This window comes from Lagopus muta, chromosome 5, assembly GCF_023343835.1.
Source record: "Lagopus muta isolate bLagMut1 chromosome 5, bLagMut1 primary, whole genome shotgun sequence".
Classification (NCBI taxonomy): domain Eukaryota; kingdom Metazoa; phylum Chordata; class Aves; order Galliformes; family Phasianidae; genus Lagopus; species Lagopus muta.
Genome location: NC_064437.1, coordinates 30,339,186 through 30,366,149, shown reverse-complemented (window position 1 = coordinate 30,366,149; position 26,964 = coordinate 30,339,186).

The window sequence follows — 26,964 nt, the reverse complement described above, 5'->3', positions numbered from 1 at the left end:
GAAAGTGGTTTAGGCAGATTCACATCATTTGACTTAACACACTCATTCTATATAAAAGAATTTAATCTCCAAGACTGGCAAGCCGAATTTTTAACAGAAACACTACTACGCAAATCAAAGAGCACTTCTGTTGTCATGCTATGCACTAACTGCCAGACACTTGTTTGCTTTACAAAATATGCATTAATTTATCAAATTACCCCGCAAAATAAACAAAACTGAAGAAAACCTATGCATTTAAAGTGGTTAGGATTTGACAAAGAAAAAATAGGAAAGGTTCAAAAGTAGCAAATCCAATTTTTGGTTCTTCAGAAACAAGCTCATTTCAGGTAAAAGCTATTAGCTACTGCTATGTAAAGAAAATACAATTGATAATGTTCAGTGTTACAAATAAGAACTAATTTTGAAAAGTTAACTAGTGGATTTCATGATGGCATGACTACATGAGCGGATGAGGAAAATGCTTGATGTCATCTACCTTAAGGTCAGCAGAGACTTGGACATAGTCCCCATCATATCCTTCTTTTCAAATTCAAAATGTGTGGATTTGAAAGGTGGACTGATGAACAAAGTTTAGTCTAGTCATACCTTGAGAGTGGTGGTCATTGGCTCAATGTCTGGCTAGAGAAGTAACAAGTGGTGCTCCTCAGGGGTCGCTCTTTAATATCTTCAGCAGTGACATTGACAGTGGGATCAAGTACATTCTCATCAAGTTTGTGGATGACAGCAAGCTATGTGATAAGGTGAAGATGACTGAGGGATGGGATGCCACTGAGAGAGACTTAGCCAGCCTTTGTCAGTGGGACAAGGAGAAGCTCATGAGGTTCAAAAAATCCAAGTGCAGGGTACTGCACATGGGTAATGGCAACCAACCCCTTGTATCAGCACAAGTTGAAGGATGTCAGGACAGAGAACAGCCCTGCCACAATGGGCATAGGGATACTAGGAAATAGCAAGTGGACATGAAGTAGCAGTGTGTACCCTCACAGCCCAGAAAGCCACTCCTGTCCTGGACTGCACCAAAAGAATCGTGGTCAGCAGGTCAAGGTAGATGATCCTGCCCCTCTGCTCTGCCTTGGTGAGACCACATCTGGAGTACTCCATCCTGAATGCAACCCTAGCATACTGCTGACCGTCCCTGTTTTGTATCGTCAGAAAAGTGTTACTATTGCCATGAAGTGACATATTACCTTTCATTAACCCTTACGTTTCCGAGATGATTGTGTTTTTTCTCCTTTTGTGACATCCATTCGTCACCCTCTCAGTTGGAGGACTGATAGGATTGAGATCTTACTTCTTCAGAAGTGATCTTACTTCTTTAGAAGTTTAAAGCAACTATTTCTTCTTCCTGGTGATTATAGCGATAGTGAATCTTTCAACTGAAATGTAAAACTCGGGGGTGTTGTAGAATAAATAGAGTAGATATGCTAAGCCAGTTTAAGTGACAACACTTTTCGGGAAGAGAGGATAAAGATAAGGAAAGAAGCAAGTCATTAATCTGAGCAAAAGTGAAAAAAAAAAAAAAAATCAGGGGAGCAGAAAAATGAATAGATAGGGCAGGCACAAATCAATAGCAGGACTGTCATTAAACTCAAAAGGAGGCAAGTTTTGTTCCCTAAAGAAGGACAATTTTTGCAATGACCCTCATTGTCCACTTTGCATCATATCTCTTTGAAATTCTAGGCCCCTTTCTTCCATCTTGAATGCAGGATTGCATATATGCAATACTGTGAAACAAGAACATTCTGCCTCTAAAACAATTTTGCTCACACTTCCGCCTGCTCACCCTGCCACATCATCTGCCTCCTGGAGCAGCCCAGCCTGGCCAAGGGATGGATGAGACTGATCAATTTCCTCAAATTATGAGCCACACTGATATTACTGATAAATACAAACGTTCAGATAATAGATGCAAAATATATTATATTGCATAAACATCATCTTTAAATGATATAAAAAATTAGTCTCACCATCTTATTTGTCTGATAAATTGACAAATAATTTAGAAGGACATGGAAGAAGATGAATGGGCGAAACACATCCATCTGTTCCAATAACAAGTGAAGTGCTGTATGTTTCCCTTGAATTTGTCGAATAACCTGCACAGATCTTCAAAAAACATTGTGAATTCTAACCACAATGTATCTGTTACAGAGGGATTAAACCATTATAAGTATATATAGTATAAAGTACATACAGTACTAAACATTTTGAAAAAGGCAATGAAAAATGAAAATTTGTATAGAATTAAAATTGAGATTTTGAAGTAGTGAGTGAATGGTAATCAAAGAAATAAAGTGAAAATTTAGATTTTGTTGAATCCCAGGGAGTATACTCATGCAGGCAGTCCAGTTCGCTAATGTAGCTATCATTTCATATGGTCCTAAACTAAACCCATATGGTCCTAAACCCTAAACCCAACCCTAACCCTACCGTAAACCTAACCCTACCCTAATCCTAACCCTAATCCTAACCCTAACCCTAACCCATACCCTAACACTTACCCTAACCCTAACACTAACCCTAACCCTAAACCTAACCGTAACCCTAACCCTAACCCTAAACGAAACCCTAACCCTTACCTTAACCCTAACCCTAACCCTAACCCTAACTCTAACCCTAACCCTAACATTACCCTAACCCTAACCCTAACCCTACCCTAACCCTAACCCTAACCCTAACCCTACCCTTAACCCAATCCTAAACCTAACCCTAACCCTAAACCTAACCCCAACACTAAACCTACCTTAACCCTAAACCCACGCCTAACCCTACCCTAAAGCTAACCCTAACCCTACCCTAACCCTACCCTAAACCCAAACCTAACCCTAACAATAACCCTAATCCTAAACCTAACCCTAACCCTAACCCTAACCCTAACCCTAACCCTAACCCTAACCCTAACCCTAACCCTAACCCTAACCCTAACCCTAACCCTAACCCTAAACCTACTCCTAACCCAAATCCTAAACCTAACCCTAACCCTAACCTTAACGACAACCCTAATCCTACCTTAACCCTAAACCCAACCCTAACCCTACCCTAAACCTAACCCTAACCCTAACCCTAACCCTAACCCTAACCCTAACCCTAACCGTAACCCTACTCCTAACCCAAATCCTAACCCTAACCCTAACTTTAACCTAACCCTAACCCTAACCCTAACCCTAACCCTAACCCTAACCCTAACCCTAACCCTAACCCTAACCCTAACCCTAAACCTAACCCCAACCCAAAACCCAACCCTAACCCTAACCCTAACCCTAACCCTAATCCTAACTGTAACCCTAACCCTAACACTTACACTAACCCTAATCATAAATGTAACCCTAACCCTAATCCTAACCCTACCCTAACCCTAACCCTAACCCTAACCCTAACCCTAACCCTACCCTAACCCTAACCCTAACCCTAAACCTAACCGCACCCTAACCCTAACCCTAACCCTAACCCTAACCCTAACCCTAACCCTAACCCTAACCCTACCCTAACCCTAACCCTTACCCTAACCCTAACCCTAACCCTAACCCTACCCTAACCCTAACCCTAACCCTAACCCTACCCTAACCCTAACCCTAACCCTAACCCTAACCCTAACCCTAACCCTAATTATTCGTCAATTTATCAGAATAACAGTACTATACATTTTGAAAAATTCAATGAAAAATGAAAATTTGTATAGAATTGAAATTGAGATTTTGAAGTTGTGAGTGAATGGTAATCAAAGAAATAAAGTGAAAATTTAGATTTTGTTGAATCCCAGGGAGTATACTCATGCAGGCAGTCCAGTTCGCTAATGTAGCTGTCTTTTCATATGGTCCTAAACTTCTACATTAGATTCAGTTGTTGCTTGCCTGCTTGTAGTCAGAACTCCAGAGAGATTTCCCTTTGGAATGTTAAAAATTGAGTTCTCCTGAATCAGCTTCCACAAAACAAATGTTCCTCATACAAACTTCCTCACACAAGGCTACTTTGTAAGAAGAAAAAAGATTAAATACAAGGCAAAATATCTCCTGGCTCACTTAAATACTGTCCTTGCCCTGTAAGTTTTAGCAAGTCACTTAAATTAGTGGTTGTAACACAATGAAAAGCACGACAGTGATAGCAGAGTAGCAAGACCCCAGGCTGCAGTGAGTGAAAACTTGCTAAACAGAGCAGTCATGGAGACAGAAAGAAGGAACAAAAAACCTGCTTATCCTTGGAAGGCCTCAGCTATGCAGGGATCTCCAGATGAGATACCCTCACCTCCACTGCCAACACTTAAATGAGGTCTGGGAAGAGGAAGATCCTGTCAATACCCATACTGGTCATTCATGTGCACTGCATACACTTCAGCTCCCCTGGCTTGGCCCTGCCTTACTACTAGGTGCTCAATCACTGTTTCAAGCCCAAGAGATGGGGCTGTCTACAGGTATTGCTGACAATTAAAAAAAAAAAATAAAAAATTACAATTCTTATTTATTCTTGGAAATATATTTCTTTGCTTGCTATGAATCAGTTAATACTGAGGCACGATATTTTGCTGTGCTAGTGCACTTTTTTGAATGTATCAAAGTACATAAGACATATTGATATTGTAACAAGTAAACACAGAAACAAAGACTGTGTCTAAAAAACCATTCCAAAGTTTTAGGAAGGAAGGATTATTATAGAATTCTGAGACTGCCTGATACAAGAAGAAAGTGGTTTAGGCAGATTCACATCATTTGACTTAACACACTCATTCTATATAAAAGAATTTAATCTCCAAGACTGGCAAGCCGAATTTTTAACAGAAACACTACTACGCAAATCAAAGAGCACTTCTGTTGTCATGCTATGCACTAACTGCCAGACACTTGTTTGCTTTACAAAATATGCATTAATTTATCAAATTACCCCGCAAAATAAACAAAACTGAAGAAAACCTATGCATTTAAAGTGGTTAGGATTTGACAAAGAAAAAATAGGAAAGGTTCAAAAGTAGCAAATCCAATTTTTGGTTCTTCAGAAACAAGCTCATTTCAGGTAAAAGCTATTAGCTACTGCTATGTAAAGAAAATACAATTGATAATGTTCAGTGTTACAAATAAGAACTAATTTTGAAAAGTTAACTAGTGGATTTCATGATGGCATGACTACATGAGCGGATGAGGAAAATGCTTGATGTCATCTACCTCAAGGTCAGCAGAGACTTGGACATAGTCCCCATCATATCCTTCTTTTCAAATTCAAAATGTGTGGATTTGAAAGGTGGACTGATGAACAAAGTTTAGTCTAGTCATACCTTGAGAGTGGTGGTCATTGGCTCAATGTCTGGCTAGAGAAGTAACAAGTGGTGCTCCTCAGGGGTCGCTCTTTAATATCTTCAGCAGTGACATTGACAGTGGGATCAAGTACATTCTCATCAAGTTTGTGGATGACAGCAAGCTATGTGATAAGGTGAAGATGACTGAGGGATGGGATGCCACTGAGAGAGACTTAGCCAGCCTTTGTCAGTGGGACAAGGAGAAGCTCATGAGGTTCAAAAAATCCAAGTGCAGGGTACTGCACATGGGTAATGGCAACCAACCCCTTGTATCAGCACAAGTTGAAGGATGTCAGGACAGAGAACAGCCCTGCCACAATGGGCATAGGGATACTAGGAAATAGCAAGTGGACATGAAGTAGCAGTGTGTACCCTCACAGCCCAGAAAGCCACTCCTGTCCTGGACTGCACCAAAAGAATCGTGGTCAGCAGGTCAAGGTAGATGATCCTGCCCCTCTGCTCTGCCTTGGTGAGACCACATCTGGAGTACTCCATCCTGAATGCAACCCTAGCATACTGCTGACCGTCCCTGTTTTGTATCGTCAGAAAAGTGTTACTATTGCCATGAAGTGACATATTACCTTTCATTAACCCTTACGTTTCCGAGATGATTGTGTTTTTTCTCCTTTTGTGACATCCATTCGTCACCCTCTCAGTTGGAGGACTGATAGGATTGAGATCTTACTTCTTCACAAGTGATCTTACTTCTTTAGAAGTTTAAAGCAACTATTTCTTCTTCCTGGTGATTATAGCGATAGTGAATCTTTCAACTGAAATGTAAAACTCGGGGGTGTTGTAGAATAAATAGAGTAGATATGCTAAGCCAGTTTAAGTGACAACACTTTTCGGGAAGAGAGGATAAAGATAAGGAAAGAAGCAAGTCATTAATCTGAGCAAAAGTGAAAAAAAAAAAAAAAAATCAGGGGAGCAGAAAAATGAATAGATAGGGCAGGCACAAATCAATAGCAGGACTGTCATTAAACTCAAAAGGAGGCAAGTTTTGTTCCCTAAAGAAGGACAATTTTTGCAATGACCCTCATTGTCCACTTTGCATCATATCTCTTTGAAATTCTAGGCCCCTTTCTTCCATCTTGAATGCAGGATTGCATATATGCAATACTGTGAAACAAGAACATTCTGCCTCTAAAACAATTTTGCTCACACTTCCACCTGCTCACCCTGCCACATCATCTGCCTCCTGGAGCAGCCCAGCCTGGCCAAGGGGTGGATGGGGCCAGGCTGAATGAATGAATGAATGAATGAATGAATGAATGAATGAATGGGGCCTTATACATACTTCTAGAATTAGTCCAAGCACAGTAATTTTTTTTTCCCTACAGGTTAAAGACTGCTGATTAGCTGCTTACTTTTTAGAAAGTTCTCTGTCCTTAGTATTTACACGAGTCTTTTTCTGACCTGCCGTAAGCCGGTTAGTCCAAACCAGATAAGGAGTCTAATTTTACAGCTGGAGATAGTGTAACACTGTTACTAGTTGATACTTGCTATGTCATTGCATTCTAGGATTATGTAATAAACAAAAGAACTGCCTCATAGAAGAGAAGGACTTATTAATTACAATGCAGTAGTGATCTTGTTTTTGGTGTTATTATTGCATATGTATATCTGCCTTTGCATTGTTAGTTCTAGAAGATACTGTCTACAGGTATTGCTGACAATTAAAAAAAAAAAAAAAAAAATTACAATTCTTATTTATTCTTGGAAATATATTTCTTTGCTTGCTATGAATCAGTTAATACTGAGGCACGATATTTTGCTGTGCTAGTGCACTTTTTTGAATGTATCAAAGTACATAAGACATATTGATATTGGAACAAGTAAACACAGAAACAAAGACTGTGTCTAAAAAACCATTCCAAAGTTTTAGGAAGGAAGGATTATTATAGAATTCTGAGACTGCCTGATACAAGAAGAAAGTGGTTTAGGCAGATTCACATCATTTGACTTAACACACTCATTCTATATAAAAGAATTTAATCTCCAAGACTGGCAAGCCGAATTTTTAACAGAAACACTACTACGCAAATCAAAGAGCACTTCTGTTGTCATGCTATGTACTAACTGCCAGACACTTGTTTGCTTTACAAAATATGCATTAATTTATCAAATTACCCCGCAAAATAAACAAAACTGAAGAAAACCTATGCATTTAAAGTGGTTAGGATTTGACAAAGAAAAAATAGGAAAGGTTCAAAAGTAGCAAATCCAATTTTTGGTTCTTCAGAAACAAGCTCATTTCAGGTAAAAGCTATTAGCTACTGCTATGTAAAGAAAATACAATTGATAATGTTCAGTGTTACAAATAAGAACTAATTTTGAAAAGTTAACTAGTGGATTTCATGATGGCATGACTACATGAGCGGATGAGGAAAATGCTTGATGTCATCTACCTCAAGGTCAGCAGAGACTTGGACATAGTCCCCATCATATCCTTCTTTTCAAATTCAAAATGTGTGGATTTGAAAGGTGGACTGATGAACAAAGTTTAGTCTAGTCATACCTTGAGAGTGGTGGTCATTGGCTCAATGTCTGGCTAGAGAAGTAACAAGTGGTGCTCCTCAGGGGTCGCTCTTTAATATCTTCAGCAGTGACATTGACAGTGGGATCAAGTACATTCTCATCAAGTTTGTGGATGACAGCAAGCTATGTGATAAGGTGAAGATGACTGAGGGATGGGATGCCACTGAGAGAGACTTAGCCAGCCTTTGTCAGTGGGACAAGGAGAAGCTCATGAGGTTCAAAAAATCCAAGTGCAGGGTACTGCACATGGGTAATGGCAACCAACCCCTTGTATCAGCACAAGTTGAAGGATGTCAGGACAGAGAACAGCCCTGCCACAATGGGCATAGGGATACTAGGAAATAGCAAGTGGACATGAAGTAGCAGTGTGTACCCTCACAGCCCAGAAAGCCACTCCTGTCCTGGACTGCACCAAAAGAATCGTGGTCAGCAGGTCAAGGTAGATGATCCTGCCCCTCTGCTCTGCCTTGGTGAGACCACATCTGGAGTACTCCATCCTGAATGCAACCCTAGCATACTGCTGACCGTCCCTGTTTTGTATCGTCAGAAAAGTGTTACTATTGCCATGAAGTGACATATTACCTTTCATTAACCCTTACGTTTCCGAGATGATTGTGTTTTTTCTCCTTTTGTGACATCCATTCGTCACCCTCTCAGTTGGAGGACTGATAGGATTGAGATCTTACTTCTTCACAAGTGATCTTACTTCTTTAGAAGTTTAAAGCAACTATTTCTTCTTCCTGGTGATTATAGCGATAGTGAATCTTTCAACTGAAATGTAAAACTCGGGGGTGTTGTAGAATAAATAGAGTAGATATGCTAAGCCAGTTTAAGTGACAACACTTTTCGGGAAGAGAGGATAAAGATAAGGAAAGAAGCAAGTCATTAATCTGAGCAAAAGTGAAAAAAAAAAAAAAAAATCAGGGGAGCAGAAAAATGAATAGATAGGGCAGGCACAAATCAATAGCAGGACTGTCATTAAACTCAAAAGGAGGCAAGTTTTGTTCCCTAAAGAAGGACAATTTTTGCAATGACCCTCATTGTCCACTTTGCATCATATCTCTTTGAAATTCTAGGCCCCTTTCTTCCATCTTGAATGCAGGATTGCATATATGCAATACTGTGAAACAAGAACATTCTGCCTCTAAAACAATTTTGCTCACACTTCCGCCTGCTCACCCTGCCACATCATCTGCCTCCTGGAGCAGCCCAGCCTGGCCAAGGGGTGGATGGGGCCAGGCTGAATGAATGAATGAATGAATGAATGAATGAATGAATGAATGAATGAATGAATGAATGAATGGGGCCTTATACATACTTCTAGAATTAGTCCAAGCACAGTAATTTTTTTTCCCTACAGGTTAAAGACTGCTGATTAGCTGCTTACTTTTTAGAAAGTTCTCTGTCCTTGGTATTTACACGAGTCTTTTTCTGACCTGCCGTAAGCCCGTTAGTCCAAACCAGATAAGGAGTCTAATTTTACAGCTGGAGATAGTGTAACACTGTTACTAGTTGATACTTGCTATGTCATTGCATTCTAGGATTATGTAATAAACAAAAGAACTGCCTCATAGAAGAGAAGGACTTATTAATTACAATGCAGTAGTGATCTTGTTTTTGGTGTTATTATTGCATATGTATATCTGCCTTTGCATTGTTAGTTCTAGAAGATACTGTCTACAGGTATTGCTGACAATTAAAAAAAAAAAATAAAAAATTACAATTCTTATTTATTCTTGGAAATATATTTCTTTGCTTGCTATGAATCAGTTAATACTGAGGCACGATATTTTGCTGTGCTAGTGCACTTTTTTGAATGTATCAAAGTACATAAGACATATTGATATTGGAACAAGTAAACACAGAAACAAAGACTGTGTCTAAAAAACCATTCCAAAGTTTTAGGAAGGAAGGATTATTATAGAATTCTGAGACTGCCTGATACAAGAAGAAAGTGGTTTAGGCAGATTCACATCATTTGACTTAACACACTCATTCTATATAAAAGAATTTAATCTCCAAGACTGGCAAGCCGAATTTTTAACAGAAACACTACTACGCAAATCAAAGAGCACTTCTGTTGTCATGCTATGTACTAACTGCCAGACACTTGTTTGCTTTACAAAATATGCATTAATTTATCAAATTACCCCGCAAAGTAAACAAAACTGAAGAAAACCTATGCATTTAAAGTGGTTAGGATTTGACAAAGAAAAAATAGGAAAGGTTCAAAAGTAGCAAATCCAATTTTTGGTTCTTCAGAAACAAGCTCATTTCAGGTAAAAGCTATTAGCTACTGCTATGTAAAGAAAATACAATTGATAATGTTCAGTGTTACAAATAAGAACTAATTTTGAAAAGTTAACTAGTGGATTTCATGATGGCATGACTACATGAGCGGATGAGGAAAATGCTTGATGTCATCTACCTTAAGGTCAGCAGAGACTTGGACATAGTCCCCATCATATCCTTCTTTTCAAATTCAAAATGTGTGGATTTGAAAGGTGGACTGATGAACAAAGTTTAGTCTAGTCATACCTTGAGAGTGGTGGTCATTGGCTCAATGTCTGGCTAGAGAAGTAACAAGTGGTGCTCCTCAGGGGTCGCTCTTTAATATCTTCAGCAGTGACATTGACAGTGGGATCAAGTACATTCTCATCAAGTTTGTGGATGACAGCAAGCTATGTGATAAGGTGAAGATGACTGAGGGATGGGATGCCACTGAGAGAGACTTAGCCAGCCTTTGTCAGTGGGACAAGGAGAAGCTCATGAGGTTCAAAAAATCCAAGTGCAGGGTACTGCACATGGGTAATGGCAACCAACCCCTTGTATCAGCACAAGTTGAAGGATGTCAGGACAGAGAACAGCCCTGCCACAATGGGCATAGGGATACTAGGAAATAGCAAGTGGACATGAAGTAGCAGTGTGTACCCTCACAGCCCAGAAAGCCACTCCTGTTCTGGACTGCACCAAAAGAATCGTGGTCAGCAGGTCAAGGTAGATGATCCTGCCCCTCTGCTCTGCCTTGGTGAGACCACATCTGGAGTACTCCATCCTGAATGCAACCCTAGCATACTGCTGACCGTCCCTGTTTTGTATCGTCAGAAAAGTGTTACTATTGCCATGAAGTGACATATTACCTTTCATTAACCCTTACCTTTCCGAGATGATTGTGTTTTTTCTCCTTTTGTGACATCCATTCGTCACCCTCTCAGTTGGAGGACTGATAGGATTGAGATCTTACTTCTTCACAAGTGATCTTACTTCTTTAGAAGTTTAAAGCAACTATTTCTTCTTCCTGGTGATTATAGCGATAGTGAATCTTTCAACTGAAATGTAAAACTCGGGGGTGTTGTAGAATAAATAGAGTAGATATGCTAAGCCAGTTTAAGTGACAACACTTTTCGGGAAGAGAGGATAAAGATAAGGAATGAAGCAAGTCATTAATCTGAGCAAAAGTGAAAAAAAAAAAAAAAAATCAGGGGAGCAGAAAAATGAATAGATAGGGCACGCACAAATCAATAGCAGGACTGTCATTAAACTCAAAAGGAGGCAAGTTTTGTTCCCTAAAGAAGGACAATTTTTGCAATGACCCTCATTGTCCACTTTGCATCATATCTCTTTGAAATTCTAGGCCCCTTTCTTCCATCTTGAATGCAGGATTGCATATATGCAATACTGTGAAACAAGAACATTCTGCCTCTAAAACAATTTTGCTCACACTTCCACCTGCTCACCCTGCCACATCATCTGCCTCCTGGAGCAGCCCAGCCTGGCCAAGGGGTGGATGGGGCCAGGCTGAATGAATGAATGAATGAATGAATGAATGAATGAATGAATGAATGAATGAATGGGGCCTTATACATACTTCTAGAATTAGTCCAAGCACAGTAATTTTTTTTCCCTACAGGTTAAAGACTGCTGATTAGCTGCTTACTTTTTAGAAAGTTCTCTGTCCTTAGTATTTACACGAGTCTTTTTCTGACCTGCCGTAAGCCCGTTAGTCCAAACCAGATAAGGAGTCTAATTTTACAGCTGGAGATAGTGTAACACTGTTACTAGTTGATACTTGCTATGTCATTGCATTCTAGGATTATGTAATAAACAAAAGAACTGCCTCATAGAAGAGAAGGACTTATTAATTACAATGCAGTAGTGATCTTGTTTTTGGTGTTATTATTGCATATGTATATCTGCCTTTGCATTGTTAGTTCTAGAAGATACTGTCTACAGGTATTGCTGACAATTAAAAAAAAAAAAAAAATTACAATTCTTATTTATTCTTGGAAATATATTTCTTTGCTTGCTATGAATCAGTTAATACTGAGGCACGATATTTTGCTGTGCTAGTGCACTTTTTTGAATGTATCAAAGTACATAAGACATATTGATATTGTAACAAGTAAACACAGAAACAAAGACTGTGTCTAAAAAACCATTCCAAAGTTTTAGGAAGGAAGGATTATTATAGAATTCTGAGACTGCCTGATACAAGAAGAAAGTGGTTTAGGCAGATTCACATCATTTGACTTAACACACTCATTCTATATAAAAGAATTTAATCTCCAAGACTGGCAAGCCGAATTTTTAACAGAAACACTACTACGCAAATCAAAGAGCACTTCTGTTGTCATGCTATGTACTAACTGCCAGACACTTGTTTGCTTTACAAAATATGCATTAATTTATCAAATTACCCCGCAAAATAAACAAAACTGAAGAAAACCTATGCATTTAAAGTGGTTAGGATTTGACAAAGAAAAAATAGGAAAGGTTCAAAAGTAGCAAATCCAATTTTTGGTTCTTCAGAAACAAGCTCATTTCAGGTAAAAGCTATTAGCTACTGCTATGTAAAGAAAATACAATTGATAATGTTCAGTGTTACAAATAAGAACTAATTTTGAAAAGTTAACTAGTGGATTTCATGATGGCATGACTACATGAGCGGATGAGGAAAATGCTTGATGTCATCTACCTTAAGGTCAGCAGAGACTTGGACATAGTCCCCATCATATCCTTCTTTTCAAATTCAAAATGTGTGGATTTGAAAGGTGGACTGATGAACAAAGTTTAGTCTAGTCATACCTTGAGAGTGGTGGTCATTGGCTCAATGTCTGGCTAGAGAAGTAACAAGTGGTGCTCCTCAGGGGTCGCTCTTTAATATCTTCAGCAGTGACATTGACAGTGGGATCAAGTACATTCTCATCAAGTTTGTGGATGACAGCAAGCTATGTGATAAGGTGAAGATGACTGAGGGATGGGATGCCACTGAGAGAGACTTAGCCAGCCTTTGTCAGTGGGACAAGGAGAAGCTCATGAGGTTCAAAAAATCCAAGTGCAGGGTACTGCACATGGGTAATGGCAACCAACCCCTTGTATCAGCACAAGTTGAAGGATGTCAGGACAGAGAACAGCCCTGCCACAATGGGCATAGGGATACTAGGAAATAGCAAGTGGACATGAAGTAGCAGTGTGTACCCTCACAGCCCAGAAAGCCACTCCTGTCCTGGACTGCACCAAAAGAATCGTGGTCAGCAGGTCAAGGTAGATGATCCTGCCCCTCTGCTCTGCCTTGGTGAGACCACATCTGGAGTACTCCATCCTGAATGCAACCCTAGCATACTGCTGACCGTCCCTGTTTTGTATCGTCAGAAAAGTGTTACTATTGCCATGAAGTGACATATTACCTTTCATTAACCCTTACGTTTCCTAGATGATTGTGTTTTTTCTCCTTTTGTGACATCCATTCGTCACCCTCTCAGTTGGAGGACTGATAGGATTGAGATCTTACTTCTTCACAAGTGATCTTACTTCTTTAGAAGTTTAAAGCAACTATTTCTTCTTCCTGGTGATTATAGCGATAGTGAATCTTTCAACTGAAATGTAAAACTCGGGGGTGTTGTAGAATAAATAGAGTAGATATGCTAAGCCAGTTTAAGTGACAACACTTTTCGGGAAGAGAGGATAAAGATAAGGAAAGAAGCAAGTCATTAATCTGAGTAAAAGTGAAAAAAAAAAAAAAAATCAGGGGAGCAGAAAAATGAATAGATAGGGCAGGCACAAATCAATAGCAGGACTGTCATTAAACTCAAAAGGAGGCAAGTTTTGTTCCCTAAAGAAGGACAATTTTTGCAATGACCCTCATTGTCCACTTTGCATCATATCTCTTTGAAATTCTAGGCCCCTTTCTTCCATCTTGAATGCAGGATTGCATATATGCAATACTGTGAAACAAGAACATTCTGCCTCTAAAACAATTTTGCTCACACTTCCACCTGCTCACCCTGCCACATCATCTGCCTCCTGGAGCAGCCCAGCCTGGCCAAGGGGTGGATGGGGCCAGGCTGAATGAATGAATGAATGAATGAATGAATGAATGAATGAATGAATGAATGAATGAATGGGGCCTTATACATACTTCTAGAATTAGTCCAAGCACAGTAATTTTTTTTCCCTACAGGTTAAAGACTGCTGATTAGCTGCTTACTTTTTAGAAAGTTCTCTGTCCTTGGTATTTACACGAGTCTTTTTCTGACCTGCCGTAAGCCCGTTAGTCCAAACCAGATAAGGAGTCTAATTTTACAGCTGGAGATAGTGTAACACTGTTACTAGTTGATACTTGCTATGTCATTGCATTCTAGGATTATGTAATAAACAAAAGAACTGCCTCATAGAAGAGAAGGACTTATTAATTACAATGCAGTAGTGATCTTGTTTTTGGTGTTATTATTGCATATGTATATCTGCCTTTGCATTGTTAGTTCTAGAAGATACTGTCTACAGGTATTGCTGACAATTAAAAAAAAAAAATAAAAAATTACAATTCTTATTTATTCTTGGAAATATATTTCTTTGCTTGCTATGAATCAGTTAATACTGAGGCACGATATTTTGCTGTGCTAGTGCACTTTTTTGAATGTATCAAAGTACATAAGACATATTGATATTGTAACAAGTAAACACAGAAACAAAGACTGTGTCTAAAAAACCATTCCAAAGTTTTAGGAAGGAAGGATTATTATAGAATTCTGAGACTGCCTGATACAAGAAGAAAGTGGTTTAGGCAGATTCACATCATTTGACTTAACACACTCATTCTATATAAAAGAATTTAATCTCCAAGACTGGCAAGCCGAATTTTTAACAGAAACACTACTACGCAAATCAAAGAGCACTTCTGTTGTCATGCTATGTACTAACTGCCAGACACTTGTTTGCTTTACAAAATATGCATTAATTTATCAAATTACCCCGCAAAATAAACAAAACTGAAGAAAACCTATGCATTTAAAGTGGTTAGGATTTGTCAAAGAAAAAATAGGAAAGGTTCAAAAGTAGCAAATCCAATTTTTGGTTCTTCAGAAACAAGCTCATTTCAGGTAAAAGCTATTAGCTACTGCTATGTAAAGAAAATACAATTGATAATGTTCAGTGTTACAAATAAGAACTAATTTTGAAAAGTTAACTAGTGGATTTCATGATGGCATGACTACATGAGCGGATGAGGAAAATGCTTGATGTCATCTACCTTAAGGTCAGCAGAGACTTGGACATAGTCCCCATCATATCCTTCTTTTCAAATTCAAAATGTGTGGATTTGAAAGGTGGACTGATGAACAAAGTTTAGTCTAGTCATACCTTGAGAGTGGTGGTCATTGGCTCAGTGTCTGGCTAGAGAAGTAACAAGTGGTGCTCCTCAGGGGTCGCTCTTTAATATCTTCAGCAGTGACATTGACAGTGGGATCAAGTACATTCTCATCAAGTTTGTGGATGACAGCAAGCTATGTGATAAGGTGAAGATGACTGAGGGATGGGATGCCACTGAGAGAGACTTAGCCAGCCTTTGTCAGTGGGACAAGGAGAAGCTCATGAGGTTCAAAAAATCCAAGTGCAGGGTACTGCACATGGGTAATGGCAACCAACCCCTTGTATCAGCACAAGTTGAAGGATGTCAGGACAGAGAACAGCCCTGCCACAATGGGCATAGGGATACTAGGAAATAGCAAGTGGACATGAAGTAGCAGTGTGTACCCTCACAGCCCAGAAAGCCACTCCTGTCCTGGACTGCACCAAAAGAATCGTGGTCAGCAGGTCAAGGTAGATGATCCTGCCCCTCTGCTCTGCCTTGGTGAGACCACATCTGGAGTACTCCATCCTGAATGCAACCCTAGCATACTGCTGACCGTCCCTGTTTTGTATCGTCAGAAAAGTGTTACTATTGCCATGAAGTGACATATTACCTTTCATTAACCCTTACCTTTCCGAGATGATTGTGTTTTTTCTCCTTTTGTGACATCCATTCGTCACCCTCTCAGTTGGAGGACTGATAGGATTGAGATCTTACTTCTTCACAAGTGATCTTACTTCTTTAGAAGTTTAAAGCAACTATTTCTTCTTCCTGGTGATTATAGCGATAGTGAATCTTTCAACTGAAATGTAAAACTCGGGGGTGTTGTAGAATAAATAGAGTAGATATGCTAAGCCAGTTTAAGTGACAACACTTTTCGGGAAGAGAGGATAAAGATAAGGAATGAAGCAAGTCATTAATCTGAGCAAAAGTGAAAAAAAAAAAAAAAAATCAGGGGAGCAGAAAAATGAATAGATAGGGCAGGCACAAATCAATAGCAGGACTGTCATTAAACTCAAAAGGAGGCAAGTTTTGTTCCCTAAAGAAGGACAATTTTTGCAATGACCCTCATTGTCCACTTTGCATCATATCTCTTTGAAATTCTAGGCCCCTTTCTTCCATCTTGAATGCAGGATTGCATATATGCAATACTGTGAAACAAGAACATTCTGCCTCTAAAACAATTTTGCTCACACTTCCACCTGCTCACCCTGCCACATCATCTGCCTCCTGGAGCAGCCCAGCCTGGCCAAGGGGTGGATGGGGCCAGGCTGAATGAATGAATGAATGAATGAATGAATGAATGAATGAATGAATGAATGAATGGGGCCTTATACATACTTCTAGAATTAGTCCAAGCACAGTAATTTTTTTTCCCTACAGGTTAAAGACTGCTGATTAGCTGCTTACTTTTTAGAAAGTTCTCTGTCCTTGGTATTTACACGAGTCTTTTTCTGACCTGCCGTAAGCCCGTTAGTCCAAACCAGATAAGGAGTCTAATTTTACAGCTGGAGATAGTGTAACACTGTTACTAGTTGATACTTGCTATGTCATTGCATTCTAGGATTATGTAATAAACAAAAGAACTGCCTCATAGAAGAGAAGGACTTATTAATTACAATGCAGTAGTGATCTTGTTTTTGGTGTTATTATTGCATATGTATATCTGCCTTTGCATTGTTAGTTCTAGAAGATACTGTCTACAGGTATTGCTGACAATTAAAAAAAAAAAATAAAAAATTACAATTCTTATTTATTCTTGGAAATATATTTCTTTGCTTGCTATGAATCAGTTAATACTGAGGCACGATATTTTGCTGTGCTAGTGCACTTTTTTGAATGTATCAAAGTACATAAGGCATATTGATATTGTAACAAGTAAACACAGAAACAAAGACTGTGTCTAAAAAACCATTCCAAAGTTTTAGGAAGGAAGGATTATTATAGAATTCTGAGACTGCCTGATACAAGAAGAAAGTGGTTTAGGCAGATTCACATCATTTGACTTAACACACTCATTCTATATAAAAGAATTTAATCTCCAAGACTGGCAAGCCGAATTTTTAACAGAAACACTACTACGCAAATCAAAGAGCACTTCTGTTGTCATGCTATGTACTAACTGCCAGACACTTGTTTGCTTTACAAAATATGCATTAATTTATCAAATTACCCCGCAAAGTAAACAAAACTGAAGAAAACCTATGCATTTAAAGTGGTTAGGATTTGTCAAAGAAAAAATAGGAAAGGTTCAAAAGTAGCAAATCCAATTTTTGGTTCTTCAGAAACAAGCTCATTTCAGGTAAAAGCTATTAGCTACTGCTATGTAAAGAAAATACAATTGATAATGTTCAGTGTTACAAATAAGAACTAATTTTGAAAAGTTAACTAGTGGATTTCATGATGGCATGACTACATGAGCGGATGAGGAAAATGCTTGATGTCATCTACCTTAAGGTCAGCAGAGACTTGGACATAGTCCCCATCATATCCTTCTTTTCAAATTCAAAATGTGTGGATTTGAAAGGTGGACTGATGAACAAAGTTTAGTCTAGTCATACCTTGAGAGTGGTGGTCATTGGCTCAATGTCTGGCTAGAGAAGTAACAAGTGGTGCTCCTCAGGGGTCGCTCTTTAATATCTTCAGCAGTGACATTGACAGTGGGATCAAGTACATTCTCATCAAGTTTGTGGATGACAGCAAGCTATGTGATAAGGTGAAGATGACTGAGGGATGGGATGCCACTGAGAGAGACTTAGCCAGCCTTTGTCAGTGGGACAAGGAGAAGCTCATGAGGTTCAAAAAATCCAAGTGCAGGGTACTGCACATGGGTAATGGCAACCAACCCCTTGTATCAGCACAAGTTGAAGGATGTCAGGACAGAGAACAGCCCTGCCACAATGGGCATAGGGATACTAGGAAATAGCAAGTGGACATGAAGTAGCAGTGTGTACCCTCACAGCCCAGAAAGCCACTCCTGTCCTGGACTGCACCAAAAGAATCGTGGTCAGCAGGTCAAGGTAGATGATCCTGCCCCTCTGCTCTGCCTTGGTGAGACCACATCTGGAGTACTCCATCCTGAATGCAACCCTAGCATACTGCTGACCGTCCCTGTTTTGTATCGTCAGAAAAGTGTTACTATTGCCATGAAGTGACATATTACCTTTCATTAACCCTTACCTTTCCGAGATGATTGTGTTTTTTCTCCTTTTGTGACATCCATTCGTCACCCTCTCAGTTGGAGGACTGATAGGATTGAGATCTTACTTCTTCACAAGTGATCTTACTTCTTTAGAAGTTTAAAGCAACTATTTCTTCTTCCTGGTGATTATAGCGATAGTGAATCTTTCAACTGAAATGTAAAACTCGGGGGTGTTGTAGAATAAATAGAGTAGATATGCTAAGCCAGTTTAAGTGACAACACTTTTCGGGAAGAGAGGATAAAGATAAGGAATGAAGCAAGTCATTAATCTGAGCAAAAGTGAAAAAAAAAAAAAAAATCAGGGGAGCAGAAAAATGAATAGATAGGGCAGGCACAAATCAATAGCAGGACTGTCATTAAACTCAAAAGGAGGCAAGTTTTGTTCCCTAAAGAAGGACAATTTTTGCAATGACCCTCATTGTCCACTTTGCATCATATCTCTTTGAAATTCTAGGCCCCTTTCTTCCATCTTGAATGCAGGATTGCATATATGCAATACTGTGAAACAAGAACATTCTGCCTCTAAAACAATTTTGCTCACACTTCCACCTGCTCACCCTGCCACATCATCTGCCTCCTGGAGCAGCCCAGCCTGGCCAAGGGGTGGATGGGGCCAGGCTGAATGAATGAATGAATGAATGAATGAATGAATGAATGAATGAATGAATGGGGCCTTATACATACTTCTAGAATTAGTCCAAGCACAGTAATTTTTTTCCCTACAGGTTAAAGACTGCTGATTAGCTGCTTACTTTTTAGAGAGTTCTCTGTCCTTAGTATTTACACGAGTCTTTTTCTGACCTGCCGTAAGCCCGTTAGTCCAAACCAGATAAGGAGTCTAATTTTACAGCTGGAGATAGTGTAACACTGTTACTAGTTGATACTTGCTATGTCATTGCATTCTAGGATTATGTAATAAACAAAAGAACTGCCTCATAGAAGAGAAGGACTTATTAATTACAATGCAGTAGTGATCTTGTTTTTGGTGTTATTATTGCATATGTATATCTGCCTTTGCATTGTTAGTTCTAGAAGATACTGTCTACAGGTATTGCTGACAATTAAAAAAAAAAAATAAAAAATTACAATTCTTATTTATTCTTGGAAATATATTTCTTTGCTTGCTATGAATCAGTTAATACTGAGGCGCGATATTTTGCTGTGCTAGTGCACTTTTTTGAATGTATCAAAGTACATAAGACATATTGATATTGTAACAAGTAAACACAGAAACAAAGACTGTGTCTAAAAAACCATTCCAAAGTTTTAGGAAGGAAGGATTATTATAGAATTCTGAGACTGCCTGATACAAGAAGAAAGTGGTTTAGGCAGATTCACATCATTTGACTTAACACACTCATTCTATATAAAAGAATTTAATCTCCAAGACTGGCAAGCCGAATTTTTAACAGAAACACTACTACGCAAATCAAAGAGCACTTCTGTTGTCATGCTATGTACTAACTGCCAGACACTTGTTTGCTTTACAAAATATGCATTAATTTATCAAATTACCCCGCAAAGTAAACAAAACTGAAGAAAACCTATGCATTTAAAGTGGTTAGGATTTGACAAAGAAAAAATAGGAAAGGTTCAAAAGTAGCAAATCCAATTTTTGGTTCTTCAGAAACAAGCTCATTTCAGGTAAAAGCTATTAGCTACTGCTATGTAAAGAAAATACAATTGATAATGTTCAGTGTTACAAATAAGAACTAATTTTGAAAAGATAACTAGTGGATTTCATGATGGCATGACTACATGAGCGGATGAGGAAAATGCTTGATGTCATCTACCTTAAGGTCAGCAGAGACTTGGACATAGTCCCCATCATATCCTTCTTTTCAAATTCAAAATGTGTGGATTTGAAAGGTGGACTGATGAACAAAGTTTAGTCTAGTCATACCTTGAGAGTGGTGGTCATTGGCTCAATGTCTGGCTAGAGAAGTAACAAGTGGTGCTCCTCAGGGGTCGCTCTTTAATATCTTCAGCAGTGACATTGACAGTGGGATCAAGTACATTCTCATCAAGTTTGTGGATGACAGCAAGCTATGTGATAAGGTGAAGATGACTGAGGGATGGGATGCCACTGAGAGAGACTTAGCCAGCCTTTGTCAGTGGGACAAGGAGAAGCTCATGAGGTTCAAAAAATCCAAGTGCAGGGTACTGCACATGGGTAATGGCAACCAACCCCTTGTATCAGCACAAGTTGAAGGATGTCAGGACAGAGAACAGCCCTGCCACAATGGGCATAGGGATACTAGGAAATAGCAAGTGGACATGAAGTAGCAGTGTGTACCCTCACAGCCCAGAAAGCCACTCCTGTCCTGGACTGCACCAAAAGAATCGTGGTCAGCAGGTCAAGGTAGATGATCCTGCCCCTCTGCTCTGCCTTGGTGAGACCACATCTGGAGTACTCCATCCTGAATGCAACCCTAGCATACTGCTGACCGTCCCTGTTTTGTATCGTCAGAAAAGTGTTACTATTGCCATGAAGTGACATATTACCTTTCATTAACCCTTACCTTTCCGAGATGATTGTGTTTTTTCTCCTTTTGTGACATCCATTCGTCACCCTCTCAGTTGGAGGACTGATAGGATTGAGATCTTACTTCTTCACAAGTGATCTTACTTCTTTAGAAGTTTAAAGCAACTATTTCTTCTTCCTGGTGATTATAGCGATAGTGAATCTTTCAACTGAAATGTAAAACTCGGGGGTGTTGTAGAATAAATAGAGTAGATATGCTAAGCCAGTTTAAGTGACAACACTTTTCGGGAAGAGAGGATAAAGATAAGGAATGAAGCAAGTCATTAATCTGAGCAAAAGTGAAAAAAAAAAAAAAAAATCAGGGGAGCAGAAAAATGAATAGATAGGGCAGGCACAAATCAATAGCAGGACAGTCATTAAACTCAAAAGGAGGCAAGTTTTGTTCCCTAAAGAAGGACAATTTTTGCAATGACCCTCATTGTCCACTTTGCATCATATCTCTTTGAAATTCTAGGCCCCTTTCTTCCATCTTGAATGCAGGATTGCATATATGCAATACTGTGAAACAAGAACATTCTGCCTCTAAAACAATTTTGCTCACACTTCCACCTGCTCACCCTGCCACATCATCTGCCTCCTGGAGCAGCCCAGCCTGGCCAAGGGGTGGATGGGGCCAGGCTGAATGAATGAATGAATGAATGAATGAATGAATGAATGAATGAATGAATGGGGCCTTATACATACTTCTAGAATTAGTCCAAGCACAGTAATTTTTTTCCCTACAGGTTAAAGACTGCTGATTAGCTGCTTACTTTTTAGAAAGTTCTCTGTCCTTAGTATTTACACGAGTCTTTTTCTGACCTGCCGTAAGCCCGTTAGTCCAAACCAGATAAGGAGTCTAATTTTACAGCTGGAGATAGTGTAACACTGTTACTAGTTGATACTTGCTATGTCATTGCATTCTAGGATTATGTAATAAACAAAAGAACTGCCTCATAGAAGAGAAGGACTTATTAATTACAATGCAGTAGTGATCTTGTTTTTGGTGTTATTATTGCATATGTATATCTGCCTTTGCATTGTTAGTTCTAGAAGATACTGTCTACAGGTATTGCTGACAATTAAAAAAAAAAATAAAAAATTACAATTCTTATTTATTCTTGGAAATATATTTCTTTGCTTGCTATGAATCAGTTAATACTGAGGCACGATATTTTGCTGTGCTAGTGCACTTTTTTGAATGTATCAAAGTACATAAGACATATTGATATTGGAACAAGTAAACACAGAAACAAAGACTGTGTCTAAAAAACCATTCCAAAGTTTTAGGAAGGAAGGATTATTATAGAATTCTGAGACTGCCTGATACAAGAAGAAAGTGGTTTAGGCAGATTCACATCATTTGACTTAACACACTCATTCTATATAAAAGAATTTAATCTCCAAGACTGGCAAGCCGAATTTTTAACAGAAACACTACTACGCAAATCAAAGAGCACTTCTGTTGTCATGCTATGTACTAACTGCCAGACACTTGTTTGCTTTACAAAATATGCATTAATTTATCAAATTACCCCGCAAAATAAACAAAACTGAAGAAAACCTATGCATTTAAAGTGGTTAGGATTTGTCAAAGAAAAAATAGGAAAGGTTCAAAAGTAGCAAATCCAATTTTTGGTTCTTCAGAAACAAGCTCATTTCAGGTAAAAGCTATTAGCTACTGCTATCTAAAGAAAATACAATTGATAATGTTCAGTGTTACAAATAAGAACTAATTTTGAAAAGATAACTAGTGGATTTCATGATGGCATGACTACATGAGCGGATGAGGAAAATGCTTGATGTCATCTACCTTAAGGTCAGCAGAGACTTGGACATAGTCCCCATCATATCCTTCTTTTCAAATTCAAAATGTGTGGATTTGAAAGGTGGACTGATGAACAAAGTTTAGTCTAGTCATACCTTGAGAGTGGTGGTCATTGGCTCAATGTCTGGCTAGAGAAGTAACAAGTGGTGCTCCTCAGGGGTCGCTCTTTAATATCTTCAGCAGTGACATTGACAGTGGGATCAAGTACATTCTCATCAAGTTTGTGGATGACAGCAAGCTATGTGATAAGGTGAAGATGACTGAGGGATGGGATGCCACTGAGAGAGACTTAGCCAGCCTTTGTCAGTGGGACAAGGAGAAGCTCATGAGGTTCAAACAATCCAAGTGCAGGGTACTGCACATGGGTAATGGCAACCAACCCCTTGTATCAGCACAAGTTGAAGGATGTCAGGACAGAGAACAGCCCTGCCACAATGGGCATAGGGATACTAGGAAATAGCAAGTGGACATGAAGTAGCAGTGTGTACCCTCACAGCCCAGAAAGCCACTCCTGTCCTGGACTGCACCAAAAGAATCGTGGTCAGCAGGTCAAGGTAGATGATCCTGCCCCTCTGCTCTGCCTTGGTGAGACCACATCTGGAGTACTCCATCCTGAATGCAACCCTAGCATACTGCTGACCGTCCCTGTTTTGTATCGTCAGAAAAGTGTTACTATTGCCATGAAGTGACATATTACCTTTCATTAACCCTTACCTTTCCGAGATGATTGTGTTTTTTCTCCTTTTGTGACATCCATTCGTCACCCTCTCAGTTGGAGGACTGATAGGATTGAGATCTTACTTCTTCACAAGTGATCTTACTTCTTTAGAAGTTTAAAGCAACTATTTCTTCTTCCTGGTGATTATAGCGATAGTGAATCTTTCAACTGAAATGTAAAACTCGGGGGTGTTGTAGAATAAATAGAGTAGATATGCTAAGCCAGTTTAAGTGACAACACTTTTCGGGAAGAGAGGATAAAGATAAGGAATGAAGCAAGTCATTAATCTGAGTAAAAGTGAAAAAAAAAAAAAAAATCAGGGGAGCAGAAAAATGAATAGATAGGGCAGGCACAAATCAATAGCAGGACTGTCATTAAACTCAAAAGGAGGCAAGTTTTGTTCCCTAAAGAAGGACAATTTTTGCAATGACCCTCATTGTCCACTTTGCATCATATCTCTTTGAAATTCTAGGCCCCTTTCTTCCATCTTGAATGCAGGATTGCATATATGCAATACTGTGAAACAAGAACATTCTGCCTCTAAAACAATTTTGCTCACACTTCCACCTGCTCACCCTGCCACATCATCTGCCTCCTGGAGCAGCCCAGCCTGGCCAAGGGGTGGATGGGGCCAGGCTGAATGAATGAATGAATGAATGAATGAATGAATGAATGAATGAATGAATGAATGGGGCCTTATACATACTTCTAGAATTAGTCCAAGCACAGTAATTTTTTTTCCCTACAGGTTAAAGACTGCTGATTAGCTGGTTACTTTTTAGAAAGTTCTCTGTCCTTAGTATTTACACGAGTCTTTTTCTGACCTGCCGTAAGCCCGTTAGTCCAAACCAGATAAGGAGTCTAATTTTACAGCTGGAGATAGTGTAACACTGTTACTAGTTGATACTTGCTATGTCATTGCATTCTAGGATTATGTAATAAACAAAAGAACTGCCTCATAGAAGAGAAGGACTTATTAATTACAATGCAGTAGTGATCTTGTTTTTGGTGTTATTATTGCATATGTATATCTGCCTTTGCATTGTTAGTTCTAGAAGATACTGTCTACAGGTATTGCTGACAATTAAAAAAAAAAAATAAAAAATTACAATTCTTATTTATTCTTGGAAATATATTTCTTTGCTTGCTATGAATCAGTTAATACTGAGGCACGATATTTTGCTGTGCTAGTGCACTTTTTTGAATGTATCAAAGTACATAAGACATATTGATATTGGAACAAGTAAACACAGAAACAAAGACTGTGTCTAAAAAACCATTCCAAAGTTTTAGGAAGGAAGGATTATTATAGAATTCTGAGACTGCCTGATACAAGAAGAAAGTGGTTTAGGCAGATTCACATCATTTGACTTAACACACTCATTCTATATAAAAGAATTTAATCTCCAAGACTGGCAAGCCGAATTTTTAACAGAAACACTACTACGCAAATCAAAGAGCACTTCTGTTGTCATGCTATGTACTAACTGCCAGACACTTGTTTGCTTTACAAAATATGCATTAATTTATCAAATTACCCCGCAAAGTAAACAAAACTGAAGAAAACCTATGCATTTAAAGTGGTTAGGATTTGACAAAGAAAAAATAGGAAAGGTTCAAAAGTAGCAAATCCAATTTTTGGTTCTTCAGAAACAAGCTCATTTCAGGTAAAAGCTATTAGCTACTGCTATGTAAAGAAAATACAATTGATAATGTTCAGTGTTACAAATAAGAACTAATTTTGAAAAGATAACTAGTGGATTTCATGATGGCATGACTACATGAGCGGATGAGGAAAATGCTTGATGTCATCTACCTTAAGGTCAGCAGAGACTTGGACATAGTCCCCATCATATCCTTCTTTTCAAATTCAAAATGTGTGGATTTGAAAGGTGGACTGATGAACAAAGTTTAGTCTAGTCATACCTTGAGAGTGGTGGTCATTGGCTCAATGTCTGGCTAGAGAAGTAACAAGTGGTGCTCCTCAGGGGTCGCTCTTTAATATCTTCAGCAGTGACATTGACAGTGGGATCAAGTACATTCTCATCAAGTTTGTGGATGACAGCAAGCTATGTGATAAGGTGAAGATGACTGAGGGATGGGATGCCACTGAGAGAGACTTAGCCAGCCTTTGTCAGTGGGACAAGGAGAAGCTCATGAGGTTCAAAAAATCCAAGTGCAGGGTACTGCACATGGGTAATGGCAACCAACCCCTTGTATCAGCACAAGTTGAAGGATGTCAGGACAGAGAACAGCCCTGCCACAATGGGCATAGGGATACTAGGAAATAGCAAGTGGACATGAAGTAGCAGTGTGTACCCTCACAGCCCAGAAAGCCACTCCTGTCCTGGACTGCACCAAAAGAATCGTGGTCAGCAGGTCAAGGTAGATGATCCTGCCCCTCTGCTCTGCCTTGGTGAGACCACATCTGGAGTACTCCATCCTGAATGCAACCCTAGCATACTGCTGACCGTCCCTGTTTTGTATCGTCAGAAAAGTGTTACTATTGCCATGAAGTGACATATTACCTTTCATTAACCCTTACCTTTCCGAGATGATTGTGTTTTTTCTCCTTTTGTGACATCCATTCGTCACCCTCTCAGTTGGAGGACTGATAGGATTGAGATCTTACTTCTTCACAAGTGATCTTACTTCTTTAGAAGTTTAAAGCAACTATTTCTTCTTCCTGGTGATTATAGCGATAGTGAATCTTTCAACTGAAATGTAAAACTCGGGGGTGTTGTAGAATAAATAGAGTAGATATGCTAAGCCAGTTTAAGTGACAACACTTTTCGGGAAGAGAGGATAAAGATAAGGAATGAAGCAAGTCATTAATCTGAGCAAAAGTGAAAAAAAAAAAAAAATCAGGGGAGCAGAAAAATGAATAGATAGGGCAGGCACAAATCAATAGCAGGACAGTCATTAAACTCAAAAGGAGGCAAGTTTTGTTCCCTAAAGAAGGACAATTTTTGCAATGACCCTCATTGTCCACTTTGCATCATATCTCTTTGAAATTCTAGGCCCCTTTCTTCCATCTTGAATGCAGGATTGCATATATGCAATACTGTGAAACAAGAACATTCTGCCTCTAAAACAATTTTGCTCACACTTCCACCTGCTCACCCTGCCACATCATCTGCCTCCTGGAGCAGCCCAGCCTGGCCAAGGGGTGGATGGGGCTAGGCTGAATGAATGAATGAATGAATGAATGAATGAATGAATGAATGAATGAATGGGGCC